We start from the raw sequence: 15,141 nt of genomic DNA on the forward strand, positions 1-15,141 counted from the left end.
TAGACAAGCATGGATTTGAGACCACCTCCCATTTGTAAATGGGAGGTGTCTCATAAAGAAAAATGGAAGTGTACATGCACAAGCATAAAACAGAATAATTTTTGTGTGTTGCAGGAACAAAGGTTCAATGTGCCCAAACATTTAGAAATGTGGCACAACATGCTTCCTATGTTCATCTCTTGCACAGAAAGCTTGGCCATGCCAGGTTCAGAGTTTTGCAAAAGTTGCAATAGTTTAGAGAAGGGTTGAACTTAAAATGGATTGTGCTATATGTAAGTCAACAAAGTCCAAGGCATTTCCAGTAAGCAAAAGTAGCACAAGGCAGGCAACAAGAGCTGGTACATGCAGATTTGGTTGGGCCAATGCAAGCCAGTTTAGGAAGAGCAAAATACTCACTGGTCATTGTTGATGACTACAGCAGATTTGGCTTCTGCTATTTACTAAAGGGGTAAAATAGAGGTGCTACAGATTTTTAAGCAATGGGTAATCTTCAGGGGTGGGCTTCCAAAATTTCAGCAATAGGTTCTCTGCCCGGTTGCTGGGTGGGTGTGGCCATGGTGGGCATGGCCTAATTGGCCTCCTGCACCATGGCAGGGAGGGCGTTTTTGCCTTCCCCAGGCTCCAGAAGTTTTTCTTGACACCCAGAGGGCAAAAACTGCCTCCCCTGGCTCTGGAACTTCCAGAAAGCCCATTTTCCCCCTCCCTGAGCCTCCACGTGGGCCCTGCACTTACCCCACATCCAAAATGGGCCACAGGGAGACTTCTGGGAGGAGAGAGGTGGGGTGGGAGGGGTAGGTGGGGCAGGGTTGGCCAGCCAGGAGTGGGGTTTGGAGGGTCTCTGAACTGGCCATAACATTATCTACAGGTTGTCCCGAACCCAGGCAAACCCATAGCAGCTCACCCCTGGTAAGCTTCGTCGAAAGAAGGTATTAACAACAGGTATGTCAGCTGCAAACTGACAGACGTTCAGAATTTATGTCAGCAAGTTTTCAACAGTGGTTCGGACAGTTAGGAATAAAACACAGACGTACAAATCTGTATACAGCAGCTGATAATGGCATGGCTGAGAGACAGAATGGAGTCTTACAAACAATGAAGGACTCACTGCTGGAGAATTCTGGTCTGAGTAGGCCATATTGGGCTGAAGCCACATTGACTGCTAATTATTTATTCAATAGGCTGTGGAGTTCCTCTATTAATAATGCTCCATGTGGGAGAAAACCATCTCTGGCACATGTAAGGGTTTTTGGAAGCAATGCGTGGGTGCATATTCCAAAAGTAAATAGGAGAAAAGGTCAAAAGCTAGAACGCTCAGGTTTACAGGCTATGAGCCTGGCTGAAAGAGCTATCACTTTAGCGATGGGAGCAAAGGAATAGTCATTTCCAGGTTGCTAGTTTTGCAATGCAAAATTGGAACAGAATTGATGCCAATTTTTTGAATGCTCCACTTAGTGATGGTAACTCACTTAGTGACTGTGCCAGCATTCAGGGAGGAGAAACTGAAAAAGAATAAGAGAAGCAGTCAGGAGAAGATTATGACTCAGATATGAAGCAATAGAGGGTTGAAACACAAGAGCAGTCAATGTCATGCAGGTCAAAGTGATGGAACAAGGGGATTCCACCCAACAAGTATTCTGCTAATGAAATTTGAGTGAGGACAAAAGTTAAGCCTGTGTTCAAGAGATATACCAGTCAACAATAGGAAGTTTGCTATATCTGTCACAGTGGTCCAGACAAGATATAGGTTGTGCAGTAAGCATCTTGAGTTGTTTTACTGCTGCACTGATGCAATTGCATTGGATAGGTATAAAAAAGATTCTCGGGTATTTGAAGGGAACTGTGAATTTAGGTCTTAAAATACAGGTCTCTGAAATATATTTAAGTTATTCGATTTTATGTCTATTCTAGTCATGAAGGGAAGAGTGTCAGTGTATGAGAGTTAGACATGGAATAGACATGATAACAGGTCAGCCAATGGGAACTGTTTGGTGACTCAGACTGCTCGAAGCCTGTGTGTGACTTAGCTTGACTGATTTGTATATGAGTTGATGTTTGATGTTGATGTTTATTGGTCTTGTATGCCGCCTACTCCCGAAGGACTCCGGGTGGCTTACAATAAACAAGGGAAGGGGATAAATACACAAAACAACACTTTAAAATACACAACAGTCACAGTTTCCACGGGGCTAGATATTTCGAGAGCCCCCCAGCCTGCTGGAGCAGCCAGGACTTAACGGCTTTGCGGAAGGCCGGGAGGGTAGTAAGGGTCCGGATCTCCACGGGGAGGTCGTTCCAAAGGGCTGGAGCTGCGACAGAGAAGACTCTCCCCCGGGGAGTCGCCAGCCGACATTGGCTGGCAGATGGAATCCGGACAAGACCTAACCTGTGAGATCTAATCGGTCTATGGGAGGTGATCGGCAGGAGGCGGTCTCTCAGGTACCCAGGTCTGATGCCATGTAGGGCTTTATAGGTAACGACCAGCACCTTGAAGCGGGTCCGGAGACTAATCGGTAGCCAGTGCAGCTCGCGGAGGATAGGTGTGACGTGGGTGTACCTGGGTGCACCCACAATCGCTTGTGCGGCTGTGTTCTGGACCAGCTGAAGTCTTTGAACACTCTTCAAGGGCAGCCCCATGTAGAGCGCGTTACAGTAATCCAGTCTTGAGGTCACAAGGGCGTGAGTGACTGACTGAAGGGCCTCCCGATCCAGGTAGGGTCGCAATTGGTGCACCAGGCAAACCTGGGCAAAGGTCCCCCTGGTCACAGCCGACAAATGGTGTTCTAAAGTCAGCTGGGGATCCAGGAGGACTCCCAAATTGCGAACCCTCTCTGAGGGGCGTATAATTTCACCCCGCAGTCTGAGTCTCCTGGATCCGCTGCCTCAGAGAGGTCGCAAAGGCGCAATCCGGTTTAGAGCCTCCGCCGCCGCTATATTCCAGGCAGCGACTAAGGACTCTACTGGATTGTGGATGAGAGTGTCAGATATTTCTCCAAGCGCCATCTGAAATCCCATAGGGTCCATCAGGCGCCTGGGGCGGAACCACCTAATCGGTTGCCCCTCCCTACAGTGGGGGATTGGTTTCCGAAAGTCAAGCCTCAGTAGGAAGTGATCAGACCATGACAAGGACAAGGTCTTAATGCCTTTTAACTCTAGATCACGTCTCCACTGCTCCGAGAGGAATACGAGGTCAAGCGTGTGACCCGCTGAATGAGTCGAAACCTGAATTACTTGGGTCAAGTCCGTGGCTGTCATGGAAGCCATGAACTCCTGCGCCCCATCAGAGCATTCACCAAGTGTAGGCAGGTTGAAATCCCCCAGAACCATAAGCCTGGGGAACTCTACCGCCAACTCGGCTACTGACTCGAGGAGCGAGGGGAGGGCTGTTGCAACGCTGTTGGGAGGTAGGTACGTTAGCAACAAACCCACTTGACCTCCAAGGTCCAACTTCATCAGCAGGGACTCACACCCGACAAGCTCTGGAGCAGGGATCCTACGAGGAACTAAAGACCCTCGGACGATGACGGCCACTCCCCCACCCCTTTACTGGGGTCACAGCTGATAAAGCACCTGGTTTAAAGTCTATTTGTTTGTGTGTCATTTTCTCCAACCACATGTGGATTTTAGTCCAGTATCTTTTAGCTTCAATGCAAGTCCACCACATGTGGTAATATGAACCCGGTATCTGGTGACATTTCCAACACTTTTCTGATTTATTCTTGAACATTCTTGCAATTCTAGTTGGGGGTAGATGCCACCTGTAAAACTTCTTATATAAGTTTTCTCTATGCAATAAACATTGTCATTTTATAATTTTGAGACCACAATTTCTGCCAATTCTCTAAGTCAATTCCATACCTAAAAATTTTTCCCCAAGCTATCATAGTTTATTTAACTTGTTCTTCTTGCAATTTAACCTCCAGTAAATATCCATATAGTTTTTTAATTACTTTTTCATCAGTACCTGTTAAAATTTTGTCTAACTTAGTCATTTTATTGTAAAAACCTTTGTTTTTTTTATCTTCATTATATCTAGATTGTATCTGTACATATGAATACCAGTTCATTTCTATCCCTTCTTGTTTCAACTCTTGAATAGATTTGAGTTCACCCTCTGCATTCAATAATTCAACATATCTAACTGTTTGTTCCTTTTTATATATTATTGGATATGAAAATGCTTCAATTGTTGATATCCATACTGGAATTTTTAAGTAGTGTAATCTTTTTACCTTTTCCCAGTTTAATAATAACGCCTCCCTTATATAATGTCTTCTAAAATAACCATGTGCTTTCGTTCCCTTATACCATAAGAAAGTATGCCCCCCCAACAATAAATCATGACCTTCTACATTCAATAATCTAGAGTTTTTTTTAATGATATCCACTCCTTAATCCACATCAAGTTTGTTGCTTGATAATATAGCTCCCAATCAGGTAGGCCAAATCCTCCTCTAGATCTAGCATCTTGTAGCAATTTAAGTTTTATTCTAGCTTTTTTCCCTTGCCAAATAAATTTCAAAACTATTTTATTTAAATCTTGAAAAAAAACCTTACCCAATCTGATTGGGATTGTCTGAAACAGGTATAGAATTCTAGGTAAAATGTTCATTTTAATTGTAGAAATTCTTCCCATCATTGATAAGTGCAGATTTTCCCATTTCATCAGATCAGTCGCTATTTGTTGTTTTAGTCTGGTATAGTTGTCCTCCTTAAGAGTGCTACATCTAGGTGATAAGTATATCCTCAAATATTTAATCTTACTTGTAGTTTGAATCTGCAAAGTTTCTGACAACTCTTCCTTTTGTGTTGCTGGGATATTCTTTGTCATAATCTTTGTTTATTTTCAAGCCTGCTACTTTTCCATATTCCTCTATTCTTTCTAGCAGTTTGGGTGCTGTTTCTAGTGGATCTTCAAGGATAAAAACTAGGTCATCTGCAAACGCTTGTAGCTTATACTCTTCTCTCTTAATTTTCATTCCTCTTATTTCTTCTTCTCTGATCTTTCTGTTTAGGACCTCTAATGTTAAGACAAAAAGTAGTGGTGATAATGGGCAACCTTGTCTCGTACCTCTCTTTATTTCAATAGGATCTGTTAATTCTCCATTTACCATTATCTTTGCTGCTTGTTTCTGATATATCATTCGTATAGTTTGAGTAAATTTCTTAGCAAAATTCATCTGCTCCAGTTTTAAAAACATAAATTGCCAATTCACATTGTCAAAAGCCTTCTGCGCATCGAGAAACATCAATGCCATTTGTTTTTCGGGATGGGCCTCATAATATTTCAAAGTATTCAAAATCATTCTCATGTTGTCTTTAATTTGTCTTTTAGGTAAGAAGCCATTTTGATCTGAGTGGATGAAGCCATTTAGATATTTTTTAAGTCTCTCAGCTAGTATAGATGCAAATAGCTTGTAATCTGAATTTAATAAGGAAATTGGTCTATAATTCTTAATTTGTGTTAGATCAGTCTCTTCCTTAGGTAGTAATGTAATATACGCTTCTGACCATGACTTCGGTATTTTGCTCTCAGACATCAGTTCATTCATGACTTGTAGGAGTGGAAGGGTCAATGTTTCTTCAAATGTTCTGTAAAATTCCACAGGTAGTCCATCTGGTCCTGGGGCTTTCCCATTGTTTTGTTTTTTAAGTCCATCATTGTTATTTTACTTTCTAACATTGTTCTAATTTCATCTGATGTCTGGGGGAGATTAGCATCTTGTAAGTACTTTTTGACTCGTCCCTCCTCCACCTTCTCTTGTTCATAGAGCTTAGCATAGTAGTCTGGTATAATACTTTTTTTCTCAATATTTCCATACTGAATTTGTCCTTGTTTATCTCTTAATTGAAATATTTTCTTTGTTTCTCTCTCTTTTTTCAGCTTATATGCCAACCACCTGCCTGGTTTATTTGCATTTTCAAAATAATTCTGTTTAGCACCTCTAATTTTTTGTGCCAGTTCTTCCTTTTCTAGTAGGTCCATTTTATATTTAATTATGTCCATTTTTATTTTGACATCTTTTTTTTTTGTGGCGCTCTCTGTAGTTCTCTTTCAAGTATTTTATAATCATTATCTAAAGCTTTATGCATTTGTCTTTTCTTTAAGTTTCTCTTCCTTGTGTAGTCTATTATCGAACCTCTAATAACAGCCTTCATTGTGTCCCAAAGATTCTGCAGTGATGTATCTTCTTTCCTATTTTCTTTAAAGAAAAGGACTAGCTCTTTTTCCATTTTTTGTACAAAATCTTTTTCTTTCAATATAGTATTATTTAATATCCATCTAGATCTGCCCTTTGGCCTTTCCATTTAATTGAAATTGGATTGTGGTCCGCCCAGGTACTTGCTCCAATCTCAATTTCTTTTATATTACAGCTCAACTCTGCTGAGGCCCATATCATATCTATTCTAGAAAATGATGAATGTCTATTTGAGTAGAAGGTGTATTGTTCTTTTTTAGCATTTCTTTCGCTCCATATATCTTTTAGATTTACTTCATCTATCATCCTAAAGAAGGATTTCGGCAGAAGCTTTCTATTTAATTTTTTTGTTTTGTGTGTTTTATAGTCCATATTTTGATTCACAATGCCATTAAAGTCTCCCATCATACAAATATCAACATAGTCTAAATCCAAAAAACGTTTATGTAATTTTTTGTAGAATTCGTCTTGTTTTTCATTGGGGCATAGATTCCGATTAGGAGTGTTTTTTTAGTATCCATAATTTCCACCATCAGAATTCTTCCCTTTTCCTCTGCATAGATTAATTTTGCTGGAATGTTGCCTTTAATATAGAAGATCACTCCTCTTTTCTTGCAGTTCGCCAGTGTTGAGAACATTTTCCCAAGCTTTGGTTGAATTAATAAATGTTCATATTTCTTTTGGATATGTACTTCTTGTAGGCAAATTATGTCAAGTTGTAACTTCTCTAATTTATGAAATGTTTTCTTTCTTTTAGTTACCGAATTAAGTCCATTAATGTTAATTGTAATCATTTTTCTTTCTTCCATGTTTATACTTTATATACAGGGTTTATCGTTCTAGTAGATCTGGGTTCTCGTTTTTCTTTATAGCTTCCATCCCCCGCCGCCCCTTCTTCTTTCTCAATTCCACCTACTGCTTCTTCTATTTTTTCGGTCGCGGTTGTGGGTAGTTCCAGTAGTTGTGCCACTGAGTCATCTTTCCCAGTTTTCTCAGCCATTTCTCTAAAGTATTCTGCATAAAAAGCTTCTGCCTTCTCAATTGTATCTATCCTGTGTCTTTGTCCTTGCCATGTACATAGTAAACCTTCCGGTATGAGCCATCTGTAATTAACACCTTTTTTAATCAATACTTTGGTCAGGAATTGGTATTCTCTTCTCCTCTCTCTCACCTCTCTCGGAATTTGTTTGAGAACTACAATCTCCTTACCTTTATATTTTAATTTTCTATCTCTCAATTTCTGTAAGATTTGTGATTTAATTGTTTTCTTAGTAAATCTTATATGCACTTCCCTTGGGAGAGCATTTCTCATTGCATATCTTGTATATACTCGGAAGCTTTCGTCTATCATTTCTATTATCTTATCCTGAGATATCTCCAGAACATCAAAATCTTTGATATTATCTGAACTAAGTTCTCTCCTTTTTCTTCTTCTATGTTTTGAAATCTTAAGAAGAATTCAGACCTATCCATCTCCCATCTTAATATTCCACTACTCTCTCTTTCAACATTGCTTAATCTGCTCTCTAGCTTCTTGGTTTTCTTCTCTCCTTCTTGGATTTTATTTTCAATTTTTTGAATCCTGTCTTCATATTTCGTCATCCAGTTGTGCATACTTTCAATTTTCCCTTCCATTTTATCAACTTTTTGAGGAAGAAGGCGGGGCTTAGCAGTGAGAAGACGGACTTTCAGGCAGCTCCTGAGGGGACCATCTAAACTGGGTCATTTGGACAGTTCTTTTTTGGACCTAAGCTGTCCCGAAGAGACAGTGAAAGGTAGAGGGAAACCCAGTGGTCCCAGAGATGTTCGCAAAGTCTCTGGGGACCTAGGGAAACCCCTCTTTGCCAGTGATTTCCGGACCAGCCATAAGGCTGCTGAAACTGTGGATAGCCCTAAAGAGGCTGGATAAGAACATGTCGTTTGGTGTGAGTTTTAAATCTTTTTTTTTTTGTTGGAAAGAGAACATTCTAAATTTGGAGGCTTAGTTTAAAATAAGGCTGACTAGTGAGAAAAGCGGCGAGTATAAACGTTGCCAATTGAACAATTATTTTCTCTGTTCCTTTTTTTATCTTTGGAAACCGGGCTGGACTTTCTTGTAATTTAAATCGGCTTTTTGTGTTCTTCTTTTTGCTGTTGATATCTCTAACTTTGAACCTTGTGGGGACATTGAATTTAAACCTAAAGTGCTTTGAAGATCTGTCTTTTGTTTTCTTTTAGCTTTTTGGTTGCATTTTAACAATTAGTAATTAGCAATCGCTACGGAAGTTTTAACAGAGTTAATGCAAGCTACAAGCTACAAGCTAATACTGCCATCTAGCGGACTTGAACTATTGCTACCAAAATTTCCACTGTAATTCATTTGTCCTTTAAAAAGAAAAAGGCTTTATTTACACAGGTGCTATTTTTTCCTTATCTGGACTTCTGTTAGACTAAATAACAGAGCAGTGAAGGAGCTGAGAATGACCTTGGAAAGAATTTTATCTTAGGGGGGAAAAAGAGTCTGAAAAGACTATTTGTTTTAGCTTGGTGGCATCTTTTCTCTTTTCAACATTACTTTCATACCATTTTGTTGGGGAGATATTGACATTGATTTTTTTTAATGATCATTCTTTTTGACCTTTTGACTACTTACACTTTTTGTTTCCACTTGTGGCTTGAAGCACCCTTCCTTTTTTTGGGAGGGGGGGGGTTCTTTTCTTACTTTATGTCTCCTTTTTGTATATTTTTTTTTTGAAGACATTGGGACATCAATAGATGGCTCACTTTAAACTTTGAGCAAAATAGTCTGAAGAGTTTTTTCTTTCTTTTTTTCCCTTTCTCTCTTTCTCTCTCTTTTTTTCCTTCTTTCCTTATTCTTCCACTATCTCTCCTTTTTCTCTCTCTTTTGTCCCCTAGGCATTTCACCCATTGTACTTATAATCTTCCACCCTCTATTACTAATTGACTATGAGTAGAAAAGCAGCCCCCCTTGGCTCTACATCAACTTCCGCCTCCTCACCTGCGGGAGGCCAGAGGACAACACAGCCAATGCTTCAGCATGAAAAAGAGAAAGGAGCATATTTTGAAACACTCATGCAAGAGATGCAGAAAATACAAGCAGGACTTGACAGTAAGGATGACAAGTTAGACACCCTTGTAAAGAAGTTTGAGAATATGGAGGTAATGGAACAACAAAACCAAAGCATAGTACAAAAAGTTGACAAAACATGTTTTGGAGCAGGAGTTCCCACCTGCCATTTTTTTGCAGACTTCTGTGCATTTTGCATTGATTTCTGTTGTGGTTGTAGCAGTGTGCTCTTCCTCCCTGCCATGCTCATTGGCACTGTCAGTGTGTTGTAAATTAGAGTGGGGGGCCATCCTAAACTCAGGGAGAATGATGTTCCAGAGAGAGGGAGCCACCACAGAGAAGGCCCTTCTTCTGGGTCCCACCAGATGTATCATTCTCGGGGAGTGGCACCCCCAACATTCCCTGCCTCCCCACTCTAATTGGTCAGGTAGATCAGTGGTGGGTTCCAACCAGTTTGGACTGGTTCAGCCAAATGGTAGTGGTTTGGCAGCCTGGGTCACTGGAACCGGCAGCAACACAGGTCTGCCATGCCCCATAACCCATTCCCCAGTTGGCACCATTAGCAATGCTATCTTATTTTTTAGTTCTGTGCATGCAGTGCACACCCGAGCAAACAGGCAGTAGTGCCGGCCAGAATCCACCCATGGGGTAGATGTGACTGGCAAGACACAGTCCCTTAGATAACCTGGTCCCAAGCCATTAAGAGTTTTAAAGGTGACAACCAGCATCTTGAATTGTACCTGGAAGCAAATTGGCAGCCAATGCAGCTCCTGCAGGAGAGGTTAAACATGTGCACACAGTGGTCTGCACAAAACCATGTGGACCACCACATTTTGGACCAACTGGAGCTTGTGGATGCTCTTCAAGGTCAGCCCCATGTAGAGCATGTTGCAATAGTCAAGATAGGAAGTGACTAAGGCATGAGTGAACGTAAGTAGAGATTGTCAGTCCAGGAAAGGACATAATTGGCGCACAACTCCCAGTTGCATGAAGGCCATCCTGGTTGTGATTGTCACCTCTTCAAGCAGGAGTCGCGAGTCTAGGAGAACCCCCTAGATTACGCACAGGGTCTGTTTGGGATAGTACCACCCCATCCAAACCAAAGATGGCAGTTGTCTCTGAGCCAACAAACCCAGAGCCACCCCATCTTGTCAGGGTTTAGTTTCAACCCATTGCTCCCCATCCAACCCCTAACAGTCTCCAGACACCGTGAGAGGGAGGACACGGCATCACTTAACTTACCATGAGCTGAGACATATAGTTGAGTATCATCTGCATATTGGTAATACCTCAGTCCATGGTGACAGATTATCTCACCCAGTGGCCTCATATAAATGTTGAGTGGAGATAGCACCGAGCCCTGTGGCACCAAACAAAGCAGTGGGTGAAGACTAGATCTCTCCCTTCCTATTATACTGACTGAGAGCATCTGCAAAGGAAGGAGGTGAACCAGGATAGCCCAAGGCCTCCCATTCCCATCTCCTGAAGCCACTCTAGGAGAATACCATGGTCGATGGTATCAAAAGCCACCAAGATGTCAAGTAGGACAAGGATGGATGCATTACCCCATCTTGCTCCCACCAGAGATAATCCAAAAATGCGACCAGTTCTGTTTCTGTTCCAAACCCAGGCCTGAATCCTGACTGGTTGGGGTTGAGATAATCCATTTCATCCAGAAACCTCTGGAGCTGCCACGCAATCACCTTCTCAACAACCTTCCCCCAAAAGGGGTGATTGGAGAAAGGTCAGAAATTATCCAACTGGGTGGAGTCCAGCGATGGATTCCTAAGAAGAGGGCAGACCACAGCCTCCTTAAAGTGCTGGGGCACTGCCCCCTCCTTTAGGAAAGTATTAATTACTGTCAGAGTTCCCCTGCCTGTTGCCTCCTGGGAAGCGTTCACAAGCCAGGAGGGACATGGGTCTAAGACACAGGTGCTTGCACACCAGGGACGTGCAGTCAGGGGAGGCAGAGCCTCACCACTGTCATGAAAAGAAAAAAAATGTAAAAGGAAAAAGGCTGAGCTAGTTGCTGCCAGTGGATGACTTTGCTTAGTGCTTAACTGTTTTAAAAAGCCTCTAAAAAAATGCCCTCTACAGGAGGAGACAGGAGAACCACGTGCCTCATCTAGTCTGACTTTATGGTCACTCGAGCAGAGTTAAGCAAGGGTTAAAAGCCGAAAAATTCCTGATGTAGATGAGGCACATCGTTCTCTTGCCTCCTCTTGTAGAGGGTGTTTTTTTAAGAGGCTTTTTTAAACAGTTAAGTAGAGTCATCCATGGCGACTCTGGCAGTAAGTAGCCCAGCCTGACCTCAGCTCTTGCCTTTTTCCTTTTACATTTTTACATTTTCATGAAGGCAGGCAAGAGCAGAGTTGAAATCCTCTGTGAAACAGCTGGAAAAGAAAAGGTACGTGTACATGTGGGTCGGAGGGAGGGGGAGGAATTCAAACAATCCTCCTGGTGCAACTTTGTGTGTGTGTGTGTGTGTGTGTGTGTGTGTTTGATATGAGTGAAGAGAGGGAAGGGGGTAGGAGAGGCAGTGAGGGCAGCCCGCCAGCTCAGGCGGGTGAAATACTTTCTTTCGCCCACTTCTATGTCCGCGGCAGCCCGCCCGCTCAGGTGGGCAAAAGTCACTTAGTAGTCCACCTTTTCCTGATGAAATTCGCATTTGGACAATTTAGCTTACACTTCTGCTGCGCGAAGTTTCTTGAGCACAATGTGAACCAATTTCACGAGTTCTTCACGTGTTTCCGTGTAAATGAGGATGTCATCCAAATAGACCATCACGCCTTTGTAAAGGTGGTCATGTAAAACCTCATTTATCAATTGCATGAAAACAGCTGGCGCCCCCTGCAGTCCAAACGGCATAACTCGAAATTGGAAACAGCTAAGAGGGCAATTAAACGCAGTTTTCACTCATCCCCTTCCTTAATTCTGACTCGATAGTAAGCCTCTTGCAGATCTAACTTTGAGAAAAATTTTCCCTTCCCCAATTGGGCTAGCATGTCCTTCATCAGTGGTAAAGAGTCGACATTTTAGGCACAAATTACATTAAGGTTTTTAAAATTCACACAGAGATGGAAGGAGCCATCTTTCTTTTCTCTGAACAAGACTGGAGCAGCCACTCGGGGCCTAGCAGGTTCAATGAATCCCCTTTGCAAATTTTTGTCAATGAATTTTCTTAATTTGTCCATTTCCCTAGGGGTCATTGAATAAATTTGGGGCTTAGGGAGTTTTACTCCAGGTAGAATATCAATGCTGCAATCTGGGCCTGTGAGAGGGCAACTTATCAGAAGATTTCTCACTGAAAACATCTTTGAGGTCCCAGTATTCTCTTGGGATTTTCTCCTCCCCTTCAATCTTCTCCTGCCCTCTGGCCGCTAGTTTGGGGCCTTTCTCATTCGGTTCTGGACCCCCTCCTCCCCTTCAGGGGGTGTAGCAGACCGAATGCGTAGCCAACCTTTCCTCCAATTTATACATGGGTTCCACTTACGTAGCCAGGGTAATCCCAATATAAGGGGTCAGTCCATCCTTGGAGCTACAATAAAACTTATCATTTCTTGGTGGGTTCCCATCCACATCTCAATAGGTTCAGTAACAAAATGATCAGGGCTTCCTCCTGCAATAGAGCCATCTAATTGGCAAAATGCAATTGGGATTTTCAAAGTTTTTAGTCTTAATCCCAATTTTTCTACTATTTCTGGGCTCATAATGCATTGTGAACAACCAGAATCCAAAAGAGCTAGAATTTTCTCTTGCGTGCCAGAAGAGGGCATTCTAAGCTCAACTGGGACAGTCATGCGCCCTGAACGGGAACTTACCCAGCATTCTGCTTCATCAGAGTCACTGTCATCGGACAAGCTGGGGGTTTCGTTTTCTCCTTCCTCTGGGTCGAAACGCCAAGAAGGATCCTCCCCTGTTAAGACTGGTTGGTTCCTTCTGCTGGGAGGCTTCTCTAGCTTCTCTTTCCAAGGGGGTGGGGCGCTTTGGCTGATCTTGACTCGGCAGTTTACGGCACAATGCCCCTCCTTCCCACAGCGGAAGCACACGGGAGGCTTGGGTTTGCCTGTAAATCCACCCTTCCCCCCTTTCGGCATTCTTGGGAGAGGGGTTTTTGGAGGGGGAGGGGATTCCTCGCTCTCCCCTTCTCCTTTGTAATAAAGTCTGACTAGGTCAATTTCCACGTCAGTGGCTGCCTCATACCAGGGCTGCAATTTTTTGGGGGGGGGGGTGAGGGTGTCTCCTGTTCACACATTGCTGGTGAATCTCTTTGTTTAATCCATCAGCGAAACAGTCTAGCAAGGCTTCTTCAGACCAACCCCTCAGCTCCTGAAATTCTTGCACATACTCAGCCACTGATCTTTTTCCCTGCCTAAGGGTTGTAAAATTAATTCTTGCTCTGCACTCAGTGAGGGTTTCATCAAAATGCTTCCTAAAAGCTGCCATAAATCTGTTAAAGTCTCTTAGAAGAGGGGAGTCATTATTATGTAGCCCCATCATCCAGTCCGCTGCTTTCTTCTTCAAAGCCATTAATACAATTTTCACTTTAGCTTCATCAGATCCCAGATCTTGGCCATACATTTGCATATAATTCCACACCTGAATTAGAAATTAGAACCCGAGTTCTTTAGGGTCTCCCCCATATTTCACACTTAAAGGAGGGACTTTAGCCATTCGGCATCTGTGAGCCCCTCCCCCTGCTCTTGGAATGTCTCTACCCACAGGGATTGGGGTCGGCGCTGTGTCATCTTGTGCAATTCCCCCTTCGTCTCCCCCCAGCCTCTCTCAAACTAGGCAAAGTATACCTTCTCTCTGTTTCCTCCTCAAGTCCTCTGTCCATACCACTCTCGAGTTCGGCGTTTTTCCCGCTCTCCTTCGAGAAGCTTCATGGCTTGGGACATCATCAGATTTTCCTCTCCAGGTCCTCACCAGTCAACTGCTGGTTTTCTGGGTCTCCTCACCGTAATCCCAGTTAATGGTTCTTCTGATTCCTCTTTCTGTCCCACTCCCCAAGTCCACCTGGGTCAAACAGATTGTTCCTCTACTTGCAGGTCGGCCAACATTTCCGTCACCGAAGGAACTGCAGCTGCTCCCATGTCTTCCTCTTGATCACTGCCATGGAGGGACATTTTTCAGCCTTGGGTGCACCCCCCTCAGAAGGTGTTTGCTCCGGGATGGGTGCGAAGTGAGATCCAGCTTAATGTCACAGCCTCTTCACTTAATAACCAAGAAAGAAACCACTCAACTCCATGTTTCAGAATTAAGTGTACTATTACTGATTATAACCTATGAGAAGCGAAGCAAAGCTGGATCTGAGTAAAAGCACGAAAGCAATAGATATCAATACATGATTCATTCCCCTCCCCTTGGTACCCCAGTCCACAGTCAAATCATATATCGCCACAACTGTCAGGTGGGAAACATCTTCAAACATCATTGTCAGGTTGGAATGCTGGACAGTTGGCCTTGGTGGGAAACTCCCCTCCTTCCACATGCACAAACGAATGGTGAGAACAATTCCCAAATAACAGTCCTCCTGCACAGATCATTTCCCCCACCCAAATACCATGCCCTCCCTTCCTGTTTCAATGGCAGCCGAAAAGTGAGCAGCAAAACAGAGACACACTTTCTTTCGCCCGCCTCTGTGTCCACGGCAGTCCGCCAGCAGAGGCGGGTCTTTCGCACGCCTCTACTGGCGGGCTGCCGCTTTCTTTTGCCGGCCTGTGCCCGCAGCAGCTCCAAGAAGCCCAGCAGCCCAAAGAGGTGTGCTGCAAAGCATGGCACAAGGGGCAGAAGCCCCTGAACCCAGCAGGGCAATGCAGCTCCAGCAGCAGCAGCATCTGACTGTCTGGGATCAGGGTGGGGATGGGACGGTGA

The sequence above is a fragment of the Thamnophis elegans genome, chromosome Z, assembly GCF_009769535.1.
Source record: "Thamnophis elegans isolate rThaEle1 chromosome Z, rThaEle1.pri, whole genome shotgun sequence".
Lineage (NCBI taxonomy): Eukaryota > Metazoa > Chordata > Lepidosauria > Squamata > Colubridae > Thamnophis > Thamnophis elegans.